This window comes from Gallus gallus, chromosome 1 (genome assembly GCF_016699485.2).
Source record: "Gallus gallus isolate bGalGal1 chromosome 1, bGalGal1.mat.broiler.GRCg7b, whole genome shotgun sequence".
Classification (NCBI taxonomy): domain Eukaryota; kingdom Metazoa; phylum Chordata; class Aves; order Galliformes; family Phasianidae; genus Gallus; species Gallus gallus.
In genome coordinates, this window is record NC_052532.1 from 161,500,572 (window position 1) to 161,519,472 (window position 18,901).

General features: G+C 35.0%; 1 long non-coding RNA gene across 1 annotated transcript in view; it reads left to right on the forward strand.

Annotated features, from left to right (window-relative positions):
• LOC101747747 overlaps positions 1–18,699 on the forward strand; it is a 55,622-nt gene extending 36,923 nt beyond the window's left edge. Inside the window, exon 3 of the long non-coding RNA XR_005842514.2 lies at positions 16,258–18,699. This is a non-coding gene — a long non-coding RNA (uncharacterized LOC101747747). The remainder of the gene's footprint in view (positions 1–16,257) is intronic.
• Positions 18,700–18,901: the final 202 nt, after the last annotated feature.

Genomic DNA, 18,901 nt, shown 5'->3' on the forward strand with positions numbered 1-18,901 from the left:
CAAACTGGAGAAAACTGGCTTCATATATTATAAGGGATTTCTGAAATTGTTGTGATTGCAAGCAGTATAAAAAAAAAAAAAACATTTTTAATATCAGCGTTTGCACATTTGTGTTCCACATAGTATTTTCAGTGAATGCAAAATAACTAATTTTTAATCAGATTTTTTTAAATAAATATTTCTGTAAAGATATTCAACCATCCATTTTCACTGAAAAATAAAATAAGCTATTGAAAGAAAGAGAGAATTACAGGTTTCACATACTGTTGTCTCTTTCTTTCAAGATCAGCATTTTAGCTCAGATTGCCACTCCAGCAAATTCTGAATTCTCTTTTTGTTCTAAAATGCTTTAAATATTTGACATATTTTATGTAAATAATGGTGTATTTCTATCTCACTTCATTGTTTAACATCACACTCAGCAAAATACAGCCCCTCATCTCCTCATCTACAAATGTTTCCTAAACTATGATTTGATAGTAGCACTGTAAGAATAAAACCTACACAAATACTACATAAAACTGAATATATTTCGGCAAGTAAACACCATTCCTCCTATAGTATGCCATGAATTTGTGTTACAATACGATACAAAAATTGAAATGAAAGTGATTGATTGTATCATAGGTTTTATCACAAGCTACATAATGAGTCAAAATTGCTTGTTAAGTTTAGTCTAATCCTAGAGGGTCCCTTCATTTGTCAATGAATAAACACGTCCAGAAAATGACTTCACAGAAAATGCTGAAAAGAACCATTCCAGACAATTTAGGATAGTATGAATTTCCATTTAAAGCCTTTTTTTCTCTTACTGCAGAAACACTTCCAGTGATTCAACATTAACTTTCTGCCATTCAGATTTACAGCACATTCTATGTTGGACTATATTTATTACACTTCGCAGTCATTTCACGTACAGGACTTATGTTAAGCCTTTAGAAGTAACTTTGAAAGAGTGACATTTGTCATTTACTCCTAGTGCATTTACTCTAGTACTCCTAGATGACAACAAGTAAATCTCTCCTCCATAGACTAACTCACGTCTCTAGGCTTTGCCTCGGGGATCTGTTGAAAGATCCAAAGTTGCTTTATCATAGAATCATAGAATGGTTTGGTTTGGAAGGGACCTTAAGATCACCTAGTTCTAACCCCCTGCTATAAGATGGGACACCTCCCTTTAGACCAGGTTGCTCAAAGCCCCATCCAGACTGGCCTTCCAGGGAAAGGGCATCCACAACTTCGCTGGGCAGCCTGTTCCATTGTCTCAACAGCCTCACAGTAAAGAATTTCTTCCTAATATCTAGTCTAAATCTACCCTTTTCCAGTTTTAAACTGTTTCCCTCATCCTTTTGCTACATGCCCTTATGAAAAGGCCCTCCCCAGCTTTCCTGCAGGCCCTCTGAGGGTACTGGAAGGCTGCAATGAGCAGTCACAGAAATGGTCTTTTTAGCAATTTTTGAGGCAACACAGATTTCCAGACTAGATGTAATTTTTATGTATGCATATTTTCATTTTTATTATTTTGTTCATTAGTGCATTTTTTAATCCCATTTGGGTTTTTATTTTTATTTTTTTTCCATATTTTATTCTGGATCTATCACACTGAAAGAAAAATATTCTTACTGCTTAAGCAGTTAGGATCAAGGTTGTAGCTGAGTTTGAGCTGAGATACACCTCTCATCTACCATTTTTCAATTGTCTCACAGAAAGGCGGTTTCCAATTAAAAAAAATATTGACTTTTGTATAGCATTTAAGGGATGCATATTTGTTAAACAGTAGCTACAGTTCTGGATGTTCAAAGCTATGCTAGAAAATATCTTTAAACTTTATGAGTACATTTTCCAGAAATAAATGTTTGAAAGCTGGAAGACTGTAAAACAGCAATGAAAAAACTTGCCAATGCCTAGAGAAATAGAAAGACTATGAAAGAAAACAAAACAAAATATAAAAAGAAACAAACAAAAAAAATCCACCAACATACAAATGTAAATGATTATACAGATATTTCTGTGTGATTGATTAAATAGCTGATTTTTATTATACTGTTTGAAACTATACAAATTTTTTTTACCTTGTTACTGTAATAGCTACAGCTAAAATGACACAAAGTATTCTCAAAGCAACAATGCATGATAGGAAAGTGGAGCTATGAACTGTTTTTTTTGTTTGTTTGTTTTTTGTTTGTTTGTTTGTTTTGTTTTTTTCCGAGGTACTTGTGAGTGCCTGGCTTTAATGTGATCTGAAGGGTGATGTCCTTGCAATGTATTTGTTGCTAGTCACTTTGAAGGAGCAAAAGACAGAACAGCCAGGTATGACTGAGTACTGCCAAACAGTGGAACAAAAGTGTTTGCTACAAGTAAACCTAAAGCAAGCCAAGTAAACATCAGTTTAGCTGGTAGAGAAATCAAAGCTTGGAGTAAGGATAAGAGAAGAAGAGGAGAATAACATTTTCCTTTTTTTTAATTATTATTATTATTTTTTTTTTTAATGGCTTGTTTGTTATAAGTACAGTTTGATCTCTAGTGGCTTGCCAAGTAGGTCAACAAAAGTATTTGCAATAATTGGCACTGAGTTGCTAGAATTCAGTGTCAGAAAACATGGTATAATTCCTGGAGTACTTGTTCCTAAGAAAAAAGAACTTAAGAAAATGGTTTAGAGTAATTTTGCACTTCTCAGTTGGTTAGGTTGGTGGTTTGTTTTTATTATTTATTCTGTTAATGTATATACGTGCTTGATAGATGGGAATTGCCAGCATCCTTTACAGAGGTATAGTGTGAATGGAGAACTCATCTTGAGTAAGCCCCTTCTTCGTAGTATTTAAGAGAGGGAGAAATTCTTCAAGTCTTGCAGAGTACTAGTGTGATTGTACCCATGTAAGTTAGATAAAGATAAAAGTGACTGGAAGAAAGATAAGAAGGAGAAGGAAATTCAGAGTAATGTACAGCACTTAAGTGTTTCAATATGACTACAAATAGGCAGCCTAGAAATGCTTGTTATTAAGAAATTTGACCTTACCTGAGCATGCTAGCTGCATTTCAGTTAACTACCTTGACTGACACCACTGAATGTGATGTTCTCCTTGTTTGAATTAAAATTGCTTTTTCTATGCTTCTGAGACAAACAAAACAAAACAAAACAAAAAACAACAATGAAACAGAGCAATCTGAGACACAGATTAAGAAACAATGGTTTAATTTTTTTTGTCTCAATTCATTCCTGGGCCTTGGATTTTCCACTTTGAATAATCATTAGAAGCAAAAACAAACACCCAAAATGTTTTAACAACTTCTGGGAAAAATTTTCTCAAGGAATAACTCTCAAAGTATGGTTAAAAGGAGCCCTTATATTCTGTCCGTTCGTTTGGAGTCTTCCAAAGGCATAGTAGTAGGCTTTGCAGTCTTAAAGCTCCCACATCGTGATATACTCCAGTACTCCTAACATTTGACAGCAGATTTCTCATATGAGAAAAATAGTTTGGTGAGATTCAGATTTGTAGCTCTCTCTTATTGTTAAACCATTCATATCTGGTACTGTCCTTAGGTTTGCTGTGCATGTCATTTTCAGGATTGCTCAGCATGTTATTGTACAATAACAAAACAAGATTTGATTTGGAGCTATTCTTCTTGTTACCAGCCACCAAATGGAGTCCAGACAATTTTCAGCTCATTTGACAGTACATCGATCCAGCTCATAATTTGTCAGTTTTCAAGAGAGAATGATAACAATAAAAATTGCAAAAGTATTGCAGAGTCACATGGCCTGTCAGTAAAAAGCAATCAGGCTGGTAAAGCGTGATCTTAACACAGTAATACATGTTGGCTGTTGTTGACTGTCTGCTCATCTTTAACATGCCTGAAGAGAAATCCAATCAGCTGCATTCCCTTAGTTTTTTCTGTCTGGACTCAGCAGTTTTGTCACCTAGAAGCAGCAGCTGCAGGGCTGCAAACCTCTTAATACAGAACTTACAATGCTAAACTGTGGTTTCAGAGTGAACTTATACCCATTTTTATAGCAAATCCATACACTGAGATTTTGGAAAACCTTATAATTTGATAAATATTAGGGTGTTTTTTTGTTTGTTTGTTTGTTTTTTTACAGTCTCTTGAAAGTGGCATTTTCCATGGCAGTAGCACAGAATTGGTTTAATTGTTAAATTCTATATATCAATGCATAAAAACAAATAGTGATCCTGTTCCAGGGAAAAAAATGATCAGTTCCTATAGTTTAGATCAAAGTGGCTTATTGATTTATTAACAATATGATATTAAATAATTTCCATTAACATACTTGCTGTTGGGCAATTGTTCCTTAGGGCACACTCATGCACCTGAGGTGGGTGTTTCTCCCCTTTGTTGCTACCCACTAATCACAGAACAGCTACTTACAGTGCTGGAGTGAGGTTACAGTGCTTCAGGGAGACTTCTGGCAGTTTCAGACCTGTGCTGGCCCTTCTTTTCTTAAAATCCATTCTCAGTCATATATCAGTGTATTTTTTTTTAATTATTTTAATAAAATAATCCAAAGGCAAGCTTATTTGCTAGTCACAGCTTTCTGTAAGCTCAGAAACTAGATGAAGCTGCAGATAGTTTCTGCACTGAATCTTTACTCATGTTACAATGAATACATTATAGTCGAACTGGCAGCTGACATTCCGACAATATTAGACAGCAGCGTCAAGTAACGCATAGGATAATTTGTTTGAAATGTACTGATTATTACAGTCTACATCTCTGAGCACTGGTAGATGTTATTAGTTTGGTATTTTCTTTACATAACTTATGGGAATTAAAATTGTGTTCAGAATGAAATCATAGGATATTAATAGGAGGTAACTAAGGTACTGTTGATATTTTGAAATTTTGCCACTGTTATCTGATTAATTAATAATTTGTATAATGCCATAACATTCAAGTTGTTGTTGCTAGGAGCTGTGTGTTCCATTCCATAACTTAGTTTTCTTCACTTCTGCCATCTGTTGTGATGTACATTTGTAGCTTGCTTTAAAATCATTGATTGTATAGACAACCTAATAGGTAGCCTGTTCTACATCTTCAAGAGAAGAAAGTAATAATAATTCCAATTGATAGGGGGAAAAATAGATGGAAAGAAGCAAAATGCTTGCTTTTGCTCATGAAATTATGCAGTCTAAAAGGGAATTAAAAAAAAAAAATACAAGGCTCAAAGTAGTCATGAATACAAATCATTAGCTTCTTTTTAAGGATATGCATTACATCTGTAATATTTGTCTGTATAAAATGTGTAAAGCATTATTTAATGTATTTTTGTCATATGCATCTGTAAGGGTGTGAGATATCTACTTGTCTAAGAAAAAAATACAGAAAAAAACATGTATACTCATGAGGTTATTTCCTTTTACTTTCTCTAAGTCAATAACATGCTTACATTGATTTCAACAGAATCAGAATTTTTCCCTATGTATCCAAAACAACAGCAACAAAAACTAAGACAAAACCAAAAAATTACTTTATTCAAGGTAGGATAGCATGTATTCACCAAATTATTTCATGAAGAATATTACTAGTAATTTCCATACATCTATACATGCTAGTCAGATTGTTAATTTAAATATGAAAAATGTAAATACCACTTAACCAGATTTAACTGGTAAATAATAAAGTGATACCCAGAATAATCAAATAACTGCAGGTAAAATTTAATCCACCTACATTTCATCTACATAGGATTATAAGCACCCAAAATAGGTGTAGCAATATTAGAAGACTGCCTATCTTAGTAGCTTTTCTAAGTGATTAATTTATTTCCCAGTAGTCTGAAAATCTTTCATTGAGAAGTCCTACAGACTACTTAGACAAAGACAACTACTAGGCATTTACATTTCCTTTCAAGACTTGTCATCTAACATCTGCCTGACTTTTGAGAGAACATGGCTATCTCTATGTATTACGTAACTTCTATCAGTGACATGCACGTCCCATGCATGTTAGAGCATTTACAGAACTGTAGTGATCTATACATGGATATTTTGCCTGCTCCATTTATTCTAATGTACTTCAGAGATCTATAATGTCTCAATACACTCTGAGAATGGAAGTTTTGTCATGTTAACTACTTCTTCCTTGAAGGCCAGCATCTATATCTTGGTGAAACTTTGCTTAAGACGATGATCCAGAAGGTGGGTTATATGCCAGGTTTTCTACCCTACAGTGATATTTCCCCCTTTAAGATTTTTCTTGTAGAAACAAATAAGAGATTGGAATACTATATCTGAAAAAAAAATATATTTTATAGCACGGAGCACTGTAATTTTCTGTAGGACTTGCTCCAAGTGCTTCAGTAATCCAATTATGAACACGTACTTGGTTTTCTTTGAGATAGTAAAAATACAGTAAAATATTTTTCATATCAATATTGGTAGAATTTGTATAAGGACCAATACTGAAAAGGAAAAAAAGTACACTTTTGTTTAATTAGCATGACATTAGTTTTATCTAGGATGAAATATTTGTATGAGATTCTCAAATCAATTAAAACAATTACAGTGAGCTTTGTGAATCCTGGAAATATTTTGTTTTAATAGGAACTTCAGATTTAAAAGAGGAAAGAGAAGTTAAAAATCTAAAAGTACTCTCAATTGGCTTCCTATGAAAAAAGTAGAGATATGAAAGGACAGGGATTATTAGATCCTGATATGATTGTTCGTAGGAATTTGGAATAGAAAGATTGAGTTTCATATTTCAGTCTGAAGGACAAAGGATCAGCGTCTGTTCTCACTGTCCATAAAGGAGAGGAATGACAATTTTCACCAGCTGCTGAATTGCCCTATGAGTCCAGCTGGGGCACAGGCAGAAAATGCGCTGTAAAAGCAGAGTGCTGCCACAGCACTGCAATGCAGAATACTTTAGAGAAAATCAATCATAACCCCACTTGATAGATGGCTCAGAGAGAGCCAGAGCTACAACACATGTCCCACTTTTGCTGACTTACTCACAATATATATACACCTAACATTCTTGTGATTTTATTAATTTTTAAAAGCCAGGCAGTATTGTTAAAGTAGCTATAAAAAAAAAAAAAAAGACACGCTTTGTAAGTTCCATCAGTCCATGAGTGGGTACAAGAATCACTATGACTCAAGAGACTCAGGTTTTAAAACTGAAAATGGATTTCACATACAAATAAGTACTGCATCCGTAGAGATTCAGTTTAGGTTTGAGATACAGCAATTGAATTATAGAAAGCAGATCACATAACAGGGAAAAATAATAAGTAGGTTTAACATTTATTATCATACTGATTGCAAAGCTTTGACTTAAGATAAAAATAATTGTTTATTTCTGGTTAATATATCAATTATATTGATCATTTACATAGGCTTATTTTGTGTATAGGATTTCTTCATTAAATAAAAAATCCAGGAAATCATGTTTCTACTCACTTGACAAGTCCAAATAATAACAAAAATATGCCAATAGTCTCAAAAAATTAAAAAAAAAAAAAAAATGAAAAGAGGAGAGGAATGAAGGCGGTCCGAAGGTATGGAGGGAAAGAAAAAGAGAAAGACAGGAGAGAGGGAGAGAGGATTCTAAAAAAGTGGTCAATATAATCAACACATTTAAACAGAAAATGTTTGTTTTAAAGTAATAGTACTAATAGATGTAACATACATATATATCTCATGAATAGTTGATCAGCTACAAGAGTATTTTAGTATGTAAAATAAAAGTATTTTTTTTTTTAATTTTTATACACATAAATTATGTCATACTAATGTGGATAAGCACAACTTAGATAGGATTCATCTTACCTGACTTTAGACTCTACACTGTGGATATCTACATCTGATTTTACAAGATATCATTTTGTAAGCTGCAGAGAAAGCAAAATACAACTGATCTGTCAGATAAGTACACTAGAAAATGACTGCCCCTTAACAGTGTCTATTCTGTCCTTTGCCTGAGAAAGGAGACTGGGATGACTAGCTGTATACATAGGGATAAATCAATCCTCCTTGTCATAGCTCTGCCTCTTATTTATTTATTTATTTATTTATTTATTTTTGTATTGTTAAAGAATGAAATCAAACACTTGTTATATCCTTTTGGTCTGCAAAAGTTTCATTAGTCATTAATTAGCTTTTCACTTTTAAGTGGACCTTATAAACAGAGAAAAATAAGCACATATGTAGGTAGTGTAACAGTGATGCCAAAAGTGCTAAATAATTAACCTTAAGTTAGAGTGAAGCTTTTCTAAAAGTTAATGAGGTGGCTGTTAGATTAATTAGGGCTCACGCAGGAACTTGTATCTTAGATTATATAAACACACTACATGACAAATGGCACACCACATGGTCTTTTAATGCACTATTAAATTGCAACTGTCCCTGGTAAAAGAAATATATACAAAGGCTCTCAGGACAACTTCATGTAATACATCATCTTCTTACTTATAAGATTTACCTGTCAGCACAGAAATATGTTCTGAGAAATAATTCACATTATGTGGTAGTTTTTCAGTTGTCACTGATAATGCATTTCCCTTATGCATTTTCTAGAATGATTCATTTAATTAGACTGCTTGGAAAAAACATACATAGTCATTAAACTCTCAAAGTACTTACGTGCTTTGTGAATATTTTACTCAAACTTAAAAGATGAATTTATTTAAAATGCCATACGTAATGAGTGTTCATTTTGCAACAATAAGATTATAGGAATCAGGAACATGATATTGTCATGTAGAAAACTAACATGACTTCCTAGATTCCATGGACATCTTCACTGTATTTCATAGAATCACAGAATCATTTGAGTTGGAAAGGATGTTCAAAGGTCATGCAGTCCAACTCCCATGCAATGAACAGAGAGTGACACCTGCAGCTAAATCAGGTTGCTCAGAGCCTGGTCCAGTCTGACCTTGAATGTCCCCAGGAATGGGGCGTCCACCGCCTCTGTGGGCAACCTGCTCAAGTGCTTCACTACCCTTATCAAAAAAAACTTTTGCCTTTTATCTAATACCTGTTCCAATGCCTCATCATCCTTATTGTAAAAAAGTTCTTCTTTATGTCCAAACCAAATCTCCCCTCTTTTAGTTTGAAACAGTTTTCCCTTGTCCTATCACAACAGATTCTGCTGAAGAGTCTGCCCTTTCTTTCTTATAGCACCCAGTTTAGAGACTGAGAAGTCTGCCATCAGGTCTTCCCAGAGCCTTCTCTTCTCCAGGCTGAACAGCCCCAACTGTTTCAGCTTGTCCTTGTAGGGAAAGTGTTCCACCCCTTGGATAATTTTTGTGAAGTTCTTGAGAGATAACAAAGAAAGATAAACACTTTTTCAAAACAAACAAGCAAACAAAAAACAACGCCCCCCCCCCTCCAAAAAAAAAAAAAAAAACAAAAAGGGGAAAAAAAATAGAGAAAAAACAAAAGCAAAGAGAAAAAGAAAGAAAGCAAAAGTGAAAAAGAAAAATAAGTAGAAAAAGCGAAACATAATAAGAAGGGGAAATTGAAACATAAAAAGGAGAAAAAGAGGAAGTGAGAAATAAGAGAAAGAAAAGGAAGAAAAGAAAAAAAAGAAAAAAATGAAAAGAAAAAGGTGAAGAAAAAGAAAAAAAAGAAGAAACAAAGTAAAAATAAATAAATAAATAAATAAATAAACAAACAAAAAAAATTACCTACTCTTGAGACAGAAAAAAAAAATAGCTTAACTCCTTTAATATTACATTACATTATCTGATTTGATTTCTGGAACAAAATTGAGCAAAGTAGAATGGAATCAAGAAGTAGCTAGACAATATTTAATATTGTACGAATACATTTATTATTATATCCACAATAAAAAAATAACTGAACAGATTTTTTTAAAATGCTGGATAACAGAAAATACAGAACGTAATAGCAATGCTGCAGATGATATCCCAATTTTGGACCAATAGTATTCAGATCTGTCCGTTAGGCTGCATACATGTGGATTCTTCTGAAGTGAGACAATTTTATGCTATAAACTCACCATCGTATTAGGGAGGCATTACACTGGAACTTGGATAGCTTTCCACTTTGCAGTTTATTAGCTCACACAAAGAACACAATCGGATTCACATACAACAAAGACTAAATGAGATTTGCCTGTTTTTGCTTGAGTAGACATGTCTAAAATCTCCAGGATTTGAAAATAAGTAGTAAATAAGAAAAATAGGTTATAGTGGTATGTAATATATGTATATAATTTTTATTTGTCTTCAATTAATGCTTTATTTTATACTATAAGTTGTAAGGTTATAATTTATATAATTTATAATTTATGATTGCTTGATAAATTTCTGCTCATTCACAATACACTGTAAATTAATTCCCACTGGTAATGACTTCACTTGCTACTTGCACTATCACGAGAAATCTGCCAGGCAGAATATGTGGATGTGAACATGAGCATTTGTTCAATATGTAAGATTTCTATTTTCTTAAATGTTCATGCTACAGCTTTGGGGGACAATTTCTTTTACATCTTTACATCTGTATTTGCACCAGCATCAACTGTGTAGGTGACCTTTCATATATACTTTGTTTTATATTTCCTCTCTCTCTCTCTCTCTCTCTTTTTTTCTCACTCATCATTTTGTCTTAATTTTGACTGGTAGTAATTTTGAACCGTAACACCTTCTGATACAATATTTCGTCACCTAAGCACTTCAGTCCTAGGTCACTGGTTCAGCCAAGGTGCACTCAAAATGAATATGTGCTACAGGTATCAATCCATCTCATAGCAAGTGTCCACAGTCCTACCACTCTATGTACTTAGTGACATCTTCCTTACCAAGCTCAAGGGACAGACCAGGGACTGAAGAGAAACAGCTTAATTCCCTCTGTGATGAAGTTGGGCCTTCTGAATCAGAACTGAGTCCCTGCTGGTAAAGCAGCACGAGACAGATTGCATAGGTTGTCAGTGTTCATGGCAATAGGGGACCTTGCTATAACAATGTCTAATCTGATTCTGTACTTGTGAGCTTGTGTTCTAACACAGTACCTCCTATTGCATTTTCTTCTACACATAAGGTCTTGGTTCCTTTCAATTGTATTTTCTCTTTGATGGCAGGAACAAACAATATTTTAGCAACTGAGTTTATTAACAGAGAACAGCTCCTTCTTGAACAACTTTTCATGTAATGTTCTTAGAGTGAAAAAACTGTTTCAGTAAGTGTCAGTTAAATAAAATTAAAATTCCGATAGTCAAGTGTTTAAAGCTTTTACATAAAAGAGAGAGCTTTAGGCTGAGGAGAAGAGAGAGCTTTAGGCTGAGGAGATGTACCAGCAAAATAGGAAAATGCAGTGAAGGGTCATGAGATTTGCTCCTCTTAATTCATGTGTATTTCTTTTTCAGAGAGATTATGAGAGGTGTCATTTGCTTACTCAGTGGAATGTTGTTGCTCATAAACAAAATGTCACTTTTTATTAATTTTTTGATTGATTATTCAATAAAGACTTTTTCTTTAGACAGGCATTATTCTACCTAGGTCTGATCGAAGATGACAGTATCTTTTTTTTTTTAATTTCTATAAAAAACATAGGAAGAAAACACTGGGTTTGAAAAGCATAATTTGCTTGTAATTCTGATCTGATAAGAAAATAATAAAGAAAAGTGAAATAGGCAGCTTGATAAGCAAAACTATGCAGAAGTAAACAATCTCACTACTTACATTTAGTATTTGAGCAGTAATTTTTCGACGCAAGTAGAATTCAACAAATAACTGAAGTATCAGCCCGTAATTTGGACAGTTCATTACAGATTTAGACTTGTTCTGGACAAAGAACATTCTAACAAGAGAAAACATTTTTCCAAGTTAGATTTCAGTCCTGTAATTTAATTTGTCATGCTGATGTGGTTACATGAAGTCTTGACCCAGCTGAAGTTACTGTATTTCACTGAACATGAGTAAAATGCTGAACTGAATAAAATGTTACCTGTCAGGAAAAAATAATTTTATCTTAAAAAGCATACTTATAGTTGTGAACGTTATGTTCAAAAAATACTTTATGTGAAAAACAGTGCTTTAATAGAAGATAGTATGTTCCAGTGTATTGTAGCAAGTCAAGAAGCACACAGTCAAAACTTTTGCCTATCCAAATCATGAATACAGGATACAGGGTTTTCTCTGTGGTCAAAAAAAAAATAAATAAATAAAAATAAAAATAAAAAAAAAATAAAAATAAAAAAAAATTCTAGAAACTGTAGAGAATCACTCCACAAGCCCAGAAATACAATTTGCTATTTATTTATCTTCCTTTATTTTTTCAAATTTTCCAATTCTGGAAGATTTGTAAGATATTACCATTCTACAGTGTATTTATTCATCCAGGAATCTGTAGTATGTACCTTATAACATTTTGATTTCTTTTTATATGGCTTGAAACATTTTAGAAATTTTTGACCAGTGTAACATGCATTATATTGTCAAGATGCCCTAATGCAAAATAAATTTTCCCTATCCACTATTTAGTGACTTACTGCTGTAAAATCTCCCAATAGTTCTGTGATATTTTCAATCTGTATTTTAGAGTCATACAATTTCTGTTAGTTCTCCTTCTGGTTTCTTGACTTTCTCATTCCTGGCTACAGAATGGCTCATTTTGAACAGAAAGTCAAGAATTTTCCTGCTTATTCCATAAATAGTTAAAAGCTCCTGAGATAAGCACAGAATCCGATTTCTCTCTTCAATTTCTTGAGTAAATATCACCAGTGACAAGCAAATATTTTTCCATCTTTTACAATTTACTGATACTTAAACCATTCTCATGGAAGTGCAGACTCCTGCACTATAAATTTTCGCTACTGACAATAATCTTACTTTTTTCAGTCATTCCTTCTTGGTATGTAGGAGCAATTACACTTCTTCAGCACTTTCTGGGCCATAACTTATAATCATTGGACTAAATTATTGTGCACTGTCAGTCAAGAACTTCTTTACAAGAGTGATTTTCCTATATCAGTCTTCAGGGAGGAACCGCAAGCACTAGATTCAGTGAGAATGAAAACACCTTAAATCCAGGAGCTTCAATAAATATTCCCATACTTCAAGTTTCCTACAGCCAATTGCTTAACATCACATTGTCTTCTGTAGTGCAGGAAATTATTTATGTTCTGAAGCTTTCTTGAATCTTTCTCAGAGGCATCAAACGATTTCTTAGAAAGCAAATGGGAGACCTAGGATCTTTTCTTTTTTAGTCTTGTTTCCACACTGTTTAAGACATCTCAGTTCCTCAGGGGGATGCATATAACAGGCACTATTGTTAAAAGCGTAAGACAGACTCACAGCAGAAGACTTGTATTAAATATTGACACAACAGACAAACATAAACCAATATCATAGCTGCCAAATATGAATGATGCAGTATTTGGCTGCTGTCTCTGTTTTTTGCTTGTCTATGTTTGTTTTGTTTTTGTGAGTCCCTCCAAATTACTCCTTATAGGTACAGAAACAAACTTAGACTAGCTGCTCTGGCCTGAAGACCATTTCACACACTGCAGAAGATTTAAGCCTTTATCAGTACTGGAGCTCTGAGGTCAGAGTTCTGTATGGCCCAGAGTTCTCCTCCAGGCATCTTCTGCTATGCATAGGCCAATGATTGATTACTCATGGAAGGAGAATTTGTCCATTCTTTCCAGACAGTAATCCATCTGATTCTCGCTGCAAAGTTGATCATATTTTTTTCATAGATTTGATGCTTGTAAATGGACAATGGAAACTTTTCCTGTAGATGCAAATATGATAATGTTAGATAGTGTATAGTTAGGACAGGAGAGATTTTTCGACAAAATTTAAGATATGCAACAGCAAAGGATCCTGCAGTGCCTAGCACAGTCATTATACTGGTTGTTCTGGGATGGAATTAACTTTTCCCACAGTAGCCCATAAAGTGTTCATCTTTGCAGCTGGAGCTAGAACAGCAATTGTATCACATCTGTGTTTTGTCTGTCATTGAGGAATGCTGCCACCAAGCATCAAGACTCTCTCCTACCCCACCTCTCCTGGAAGGCCAGCAGGCTGGAAGTAGGCAAGATGTGGGACAGGACATCACCAGGGAAACTGAATTCACCTAACTAAAAGCATATTTCATAATATATGACATCATGTTCAGCAATAGAAGAAAAACCGAGGGACTCTTGTTATGAAAGTGTTGGTCTTTTCAAGCAACTCAATATGCTATGCATATTGAGGCCATGCTTCTCAAGGAGTGGTGGTACATTGCTTTCTAATTGGAAGTAGGGAATTTTTCTTCCTCACTGCCTTTGCTGTTTAGTTGTTGTTTTTCTTTGTTTGTTTGTTTGTTTGTATTTTTTTTCCCCTTTAGTTAAACAGTGTCCTTATATCAACTTGTGAGTGTTTATTCATCATATTTTCTCCCTTTGTTACTTCATGGAAGGGGAGTGAGGCATTATCAACTTATCTTTATATAAGTGTGAAACCACCACAGTCATGTGGAAACACATGATAACAGGACAGAAAGACACAAGAATTCAGAAAAAGTGTAGTTCTGAGAATCTGACACAAACCAATTACAGATGCCATTGCAAAGGTCATCACAACAGAAACTCACCATACCCATCTAAGCAGTAACCAGCCTTCCACTTAGAAAGATCTGTTTCTTCATGAGAGCATTGACCTGTGCCAAGAATTCAATTAAAAAGTTGCGTTTATTTATGTCAGTGGTTTATGGGCTGGTTCGGCCTGGTTCCATGATTAGCAGGGCAGCGGGACCCATGGACCCACTCCCCAGGAAAGGGAAAAGGGAAAATGAGAAAAGGGTAGAGAAATGGGCCTAAAAACAAAACAGTGGCTATGATATGAGGAGAAACAAATTTACTAAATAAGATATTGCAATGCAAGATAACACACTATAACACAATATACTACAGTATAATTAGAAATGAAACTAATAAATCAAATAAAATGAGAGTGTCCAAAGCTGAAGGCCTTACTCTAATGCTGTGATGAGACGGCACCTGCAACAGAGATGAGCCAGATGACAGAAACAAGAAAAGAGGAAGGTCAAGTGACCTACAAGTGGCTTTTAGCTTTTACTCTGAGAGGAAATGGTAATAGAACAGAGAACAGTCCTCTGGGGGATATAGTTCTTCTTTTCTTCTGGGACAGGTACCCAGAACTGGAGCATTAACTCTTTAACTCCCAGTGCACTACATGATGTTATGATCTAGAATACTGATAACCAAAAATCATAAAAGCATGACAATTTATAACTGCACCAAATGTCTGCATAGCTGCTGTATAGCAGTATCTTTCTGTTGGTGAAGAAAAGCTTTATTGGTATTCTTTCTTTGTTTCATGATTTGAATAGAACTTACTTTCAAGAGATATTAAGTTTCTAGAGCAGTATGATTTAAGTTGTTAAGATCTCATGACTGTCTGGACAACTTGTTCCACTGCTGTGGAATCTGCAAAGTAAAGAAGGGCTTCTTGATGTTTAGACAGAACTGCCTGTGTTCCAGTCTGTGCCCATTAACTCTTGTCTTGGCACTGTACACCACTGAAAAGTGCATGACTCCATCTTTGCACCCTTCCTTCAGGTATTTATAAATCCCCCTCAGTCTTCTCCCAGCTGAACACACCCAGCTCTCTCAACCTTTCCTGGTAAGAAGTGCTGTAGTTCTTCTTGATAGCCCCACCTAGGCTTTTTCTAGCATGCCCTTGTCCCTCTTGCACCCAGGAACACCCAGTTGGAAACAGTAATCTAGGTGAGACCTGACCAGTGCTGATGGCAGGATAAGTATCAACTCTTTTGATCTGTGAATGTCATAGTTTTGGCTGAGATACAATGTTTCCTTTGTAGAGGTTTGAATGATGCTGTGTTTTGGATTTTTGATGAAAACAGGGCACAGCAGTGCTTATACAGAATAAAGGACTTCTCTGTTTTCCAAGTTGCCCTACCAGTAAGGAGGCTAAGAATGAACAAGGAGCTGGGAGTGGGTGCAGTCAGTTTACTTGATCCAAATTGGCCAAAGGGCTATTAGATATCTCAGAACCCATCATCATCAGTAATAAAATCTGAGTGAAAGAAGGAGAAAGGGGAGAATATTTGGAATGACACTTTTCTTCCCAATAAACCGTTACGTGCAATGAGCCCTACTTTCCTGACAGTCGTTGAATATCTGAGAAGCAGCAAATTAATTGCTAGTTTTACTTTGCTTTGACTGTATGTGCAGCTTTTCCTTTACCTAGTGAAATGTTTTTATCTCAACCCATGATTTCTCTTATTTTTATCTTTCCAGTTCTCTACTTCATCCCATCTGTGAAGAGTGAATGAGTGGCTGTGTTGTACTGAGCTGCCTGCTGGGATTAAACCACAACATAGTGATACTTCACCTAAATTAGCCAAGAATACCATTAGCCATCTTAGCAGCAAGGGCACACTGCTAACTCATGTTCAACTTGGTATCTCCTAGGACTTCCAAGTCTTTTTACTGGACAGCTGCTTTCCAGCCTGGCAGTCACCAGAGTGCATTGGTGCCTAGAGCTGTTACTCCTGAGGTTCAGGACTTTGCATTCTCCTTATTTAACTTAATGAGATTCCCTCCACTGGGGGCTGGAGATTAGTGATCCTTGAGATCCCTTCCAACATGGGCCATTCTGTGATTCTGTGTGTAAGATCAATTATGTTTACCATTTTACAAACATCTAGTTTACCTGTCAGTCCACTTCTTCAATCTGTCAAGATCACTCTGGATGTCAGCATGGGTCTTTAGTGAATCAGGTGCTCCACCCAGTTTTGTTTATCTACCATAGGAAGCCTGCTTTACCAGGGGGACTGAGCTAAATGATCTCCAGAGGTCCCTTCTAGTTCCTGTGATTCTGTGATTCTTTCTTTCAGTTTACTGAGATGACATTCTACCCACTGTCCAGATCATTAATTAAGATTTTAAACAGGAATGGATTCAGTACTGATCTCTGAGGTACTCCACTCATCACTGATCTACAACTGGACTTTGCATCACTAACTACTACCTTCTGGGCCTGTCCAGTTCAGCCAGTAAGCTTTGGGAATCTCAAGGGCAGTGGTCTGCAGATTCACAGTTTTTAGTCCAAGTCTTCATAGTTGCTCAGTTAAAATACTGGGTGATTTAAAACAGCGTGCTTGGAAAATCATGCATTATAATGCGTATATCTCAGTAGCCAAAAGTAGAATGTGAATAAATATAAAACTAAAAAATTTCCTTTAAGAAGTTCATTTAAATATTTCTACCTAATTTGTGTTACATTAACAACTATGGTTTGGAAAAGAAAAGAAAACAACAACAACAACAAACAAACAAAAAACGTGAGGATTTAAAAAAAACATATTTATCGTGATTAAAAATGAAAGGAAACCTTGGCTGACTTTGCTTTCAGCATATCTTTCTGATAGAAACACTGTTAATAAAGCCACAGGCAGTAAAGGGATCTTGATTTAAACTGGCATTAATTTATTAACGAACCAGGATTTCAGGACATTAGCTATCTCAGTAGTCTTTACCACGTTTAGTGCATGACATGCAAGAAATTTCTCCTGACAGAAAGCAAATGTTAACATATTTTCTGCAGCAGTCACCACATCAGATTGATTTGGATAACTATAATGCTGTCAGGATGTTGTTCATTATTTGTGCATTCTGTGAATTATAGAAAGAAAAGTGGTTCTGTGAATTGTTGAACTCATACTCATAGGCCTTAACCTTACTTCCTATAGCTTTGGTCAAAGCCATTTTATGTTTAAATCTCTGTATCTGCACCACTCTTACACAAAGATATTCTGACAATTAATTTAACTGATGTTCACTAGATATATAATGGGAGTCTGGTCACCAAAGCAGAAAGTTGACTGTAGAATTCTTTTTTTTTTTTTTTTTTTTTTTTTCCTTTCAAATCTTTTACATTTGGTTTTATAATTTTCTTTGAACTCATTGGCAGGTAATTGCAACATTTGATAAACTAGCTAAATAAATTTACTAGTATAATATTATTACTTGAAAACCTACCTAACACCTTCAGAATGCATATGAATAGAATGCAAAATTTGCTTCAGAATTCATGTTTAAATGACTTTGTACATCTTTTGCTGATTTTTCATTTTAATGTTAAAAATGTCCTTGAAAAAAATTCAATAATAACTCTGAAGTTCAGGAAGTCTGTATTATCACGCAAGCTGTTATTCACAAATCATAAGAGATTCAGACTTGATATATCTCTGATTTAATAAAGCAATACTGTTTTGATTTTACTGGCGAAAATGACAACAACAAAACAAGCAGAAAAACCCACAACAACCAGCAACAACTGCACAAAAGATTGAGTGTCTACCCTGTGCTAATTTTTCTAATGACTCCTTTGGTAGTGTTTTCTAAAAGTACAACTTGCCAACAACATGGAATCTAAGTCAGAGTGGAAATTATTACTATACTACAAAGATGACAGTGAAACTGTTCAGCTCCAACTGGAAGTTGTAGAGCACAGGACATGGAGTACTAAATCATTTAGCAACAGTGAGAAATTCAGGCTCTTGACTGATGCCAGGTTTTTGTTCGGGGATCAAATCCAACAACTGAAGTAATTATTGCCATTAATCAAGTCCCTGAAATGTTTGGTGTTTCTGTGACTTACCAACATGTAACCTGTCTGGTGGCAGAAGTGGAAAAGGAACAAGAGGTTACTGTATCCCTAAATGATGACGCTTCAATACCTTGAACTTGCGGGGGGGGGGGGGGGGGGGGGGGAGGAGGGCGGACGGAAAGGTCAGTGAAAACTACCTGTACTTAGGCAATCCTATAGGCAAGATTTTGTCTAAACTCACAGATCAAGGCTGGATACAATGAGCCAGCCTGGCCTTCCATAGGGAAGACATCCACCATGTTTGTAATGATAAAACAATATAGAAAAACT